The sequence below is a fragment of the Phascolarctos cinereus genome, unplaced genomic scaffold (assembly GCF_003287225.1).
Source record: "Phascolarctos cinereus isolate Bilbo 61053 unplaced genomic scaffold, phaCin_HiC Scaffold_2;HRSCAF=192, whole genome shotgun sequence".
NCBI lineage: Eukaryota > Metazoa > Chordata > Mammalia > Diprotodontia > Phascolarctidae > Phascolarctos > Phascolarctos cinereus.
In genome coordinates, this window is record NW_027555625.1 from 217,089,167 (window position 1) to 217,092,555 (window position 3,389).

General features: G+C 43.6%; 1 pseudogene; it reads right to left on the reverse strand.

Moving 5' to 3' along the window:
* Positions 1–200: 200 nt before the first annotated feature.
* Positions 201–3,141, reverse strand: LOC110206397 (suppressor of cytokine signaling 5-like; annotated as a pseudogene).
* Between the last annotated feature and the right edge of the window lie 248 nt (positions 3,142–3,389).

A 3,389-nucleotide genomic window follows, 5' to 3' on the forward strand; every position in this document is an offset into this window, starting at 1 on the left:
CAGCTTTGTCCTCTACTAATTTTTTTCAATAAGCACAACAGTTATGTGTATAAGTAACAGCAGATAGCATCTGACAGATACTAAAACTAAGATTAAGTACGATATTGCAAAAAACCTACTACTGGTACATGTGCTTGCTATTGGTATATGCTGTTTGATGTACATAAAAGTAATTCTGATAATGGGAGACTGGATGGAGCTTACTTTGCCTTTATTGGTTCTGGCTCTAACCAGCACACCCATTTTGTTTATATGTGATACTTCTTTAAAAAGTCTTGCAACATTGATGGTAAAGGGAGACCATCAGTCCCATCTTATGTAGTGCATCACACCTACAGATTACCCTTTGGCAGGTACACTGCAGGCTGATAGGAAAAGTCCTATTTAGTGATGCAGTAAGCAACAGTGCAAAAAACATGCGAGAACTTGGATGAGAGCATGCAGGGATCAGTTATAAGGGCGTAAGGTCACCAAGAAAAGGTAGTCCTCTTGCGCAGAATCCCTGAGCAAAAAAAGTGCCTTCGGGCCTCCCTTGAAGGAGGGCCTTGGTATTGTAAGGGTCCATCACGGTCCCGAAGCCGGAATTCCCTGCAATCTGAAGCAGATCAGGCTCGTGGCAGTGAATGTAGGCCATCTGCGAGTGAACTTTCCATGACCTCTGGTGGCCAGCGTGGGCATGGGTATGGCTGTGTCCAGGGCCCTGGTGCTGGTTCTGCTGCCAGGCCTGCAGGCAAAGAGGGTGGTAGCTCCTCTTCCAAGTCACAGATCCCCTAAGGCGTGGCAGTGTTTCAGTCTGAGAGGCTGTGACCTCTCAAAGACTGAAGCACATGACGGGTCATTTGGAATGAATTCACAGTCTCAAGCATTCTTTAAGTCAAGTTGGCAAAAAGTTTATTGTTATGCTTTTCAGCACGTAAGGATTCTTAAGGATCCTGCAACCTTAGAGTGGTACAGTTAAAGTTTACATAGGATAAAATACAATAAAACATGTGCCAAATATGCTAACTAGGTGATTCAGGGTGGGATTAGGGAGTGGTTAAGGAGTAGTCAGTTCTTAAAAGAACATGCACTTCTTGTACCTACTGGGCAGGCATTTTACCCAGAGCTCACTGGGAAAAGCCCACAAGGGGAGCCACATGGAGGTGTGGTTTTAGGTCTGCTAAGTCATTAAGTTAACTAGAGTTCAGAGGTAACTGAGAGTTGTCCAGTCTGCCACCAATCAATGTCTTGTTTGACAGGATAGATGTAGGGAGTATACATATGTCTTAAGTCAAGAATACAGTTAGTGAGGAGTCCAGGATGTAGATAGTGAGGTAGAGTGGTAGTATAGATTGCCCAGTGGATAAGAATGTCTTTATGACCCAGTGCAAAGCTGGTTCAAACTAATAATTCCTTCAAGTGCTGTTTGTAACTACACCAGGGAAAGAGATAAGGGTCTTGCTGGGACCCACTCATGAGTAATTGCTAGGCACAGTGTGCTTGGGCTGGGGAGAAACTGTCGGGGATAGTGTTTCTGAGGCTAGGAGAAATTGGGATCCAAGCATAAGCACCCAAACACAAGCACCCAAGCACCCCATCAGCAGCATTTTCTCCAGTCATGTCAGTCATGGCTGGAGCCAACTTTGGTCCCAGTTTATGTAAGGGATTAACCTGTAAAGCGGCCTCAAATGTATGTGTTTGTGCATTGGGAGGAGGAGATCCACACCTTCCACACTAAGCCTCTTCTCTCCCGAAGCCAATCTTCATCTTCAGTACAAACCAAAAATGGATCAAATATCAAAGAACGTTGTGGAATAGGAACAGCAAAGTCCTATTTTTCCCTCAGAGCAGTAAGGCCCCATTTTTTCCCTATATCCTGATTAGGCAACCCTTTCCCCTACATTCTTAACCCTATATGCCGAGCAGACAACTACTTCCCTCAAATGCTGACTAGGCAACCTCACTACTCCATAGCCCACCCTATCACTAGCGACCTTGTGGTCTAGAGAACCTCAGCCTACCCTATCACCAGTGACCTTGTGGTCAAAGGACTTTCCTAAGCGCAATAAGAGTCCTCAATGCCTGATAGTAACTTATGTGATGTCAAAGTCACCATTTACATCTTATGAATATGGTAATGAAGGGACTCTCAAGAGTGAAAGTATGGTTATTTCAAGACAGCCACCTGGAAGACCCAGTATAGTGCAGGCACAAGTCTTTTTTTTTTTGCTTACATAGCACAAAGATTATGCCACAGCAAATTTCCATAAGTTACTCCTTCAGCACTGAAGTCCCCATTCCCCTTCCACTCAATCAACCAGTATCCTGAGCTGCTTGGTTCCATTTGCTTTTATGACAATAAAGCCCTGCTTGGAAGGACTCTGGCCTTGCTATTCTTACCGACTCCCAACCAGCTCTCCCACAGCGGTTGAATGTGGGCTCACAGGAGCCTTGTGCTGCTTAATCAAATGCCACTTCTGGGCTAGATCTGATCCAGAAGGAAAATGACATTTTCAAGCATTAATTCAGAAAGGTGTATATTTCTTTTATTAGGAAAGAGAGATTTCACTTGTTTATTATAAGTTCTCATGGGAAAGCGTAACCTGACAGTGTGCTGCAGCCTCTGCCTCAGATAGCTACTTCCTACCCGCCTGGTAGAGACACTCTCCATGTCATGGACAAAGCTCATACCTTATGGGCTCTCTCTTCTCTGCAGGCCACTTCAGGTTCTACCAAACCTTTTCTCAGGATCTAAAGAACTTTGTGTCTTTGTAGAACAGGAATGTTTCTCTTCCCACCCCATGGAGCGTGTGGAGAGTAGGACTTTCTCTGTGCAGGTCTTGTTCCGGTAGGAGTGATGCACAAGTCATTTTCCTTCTCTATGCTTATTTCTACATTCTGAGGGATTCCAGTGGCACAATTTTGGTTTCTCTTTGAAGAATTCTTTGAAAGGCTTAATTCAAGTTGTAAGACAACATTCTCTCTTAAGGGACTGCTTTGTTGCTGAGGAGCCAAATCCCCTATGCTCATGTTTCTTTCTTTGACAGATGAACATCTATTGGAGTTCACATGTATATTTTCACTGTTGTTTCCTGCTTCATGGTTTAAAAGATTCTAATACCTGTGTTTGAAGTCGTTCCACATTTTCCTCACTTTATCCATTGATTATGGATCTAAAACGACTGGCATCTACATACATCTTCCAGCAAATAGGCTTCCTTACAGGAATGCTATGGGGAGAAGTATGTTTGGAAATTTCCATTAATGTTTTCTGAACAGTCATACTAAAGCTTTTCAGAGCAGAAAAGAGATGAGAAGACACCTCTCCCAATTCCTTTGTAAAAGTGCAGGAGGGACCCTGGATGTGGAATACTGCATATATAGTCACATTTTTTGATAGTTTGTTTAGC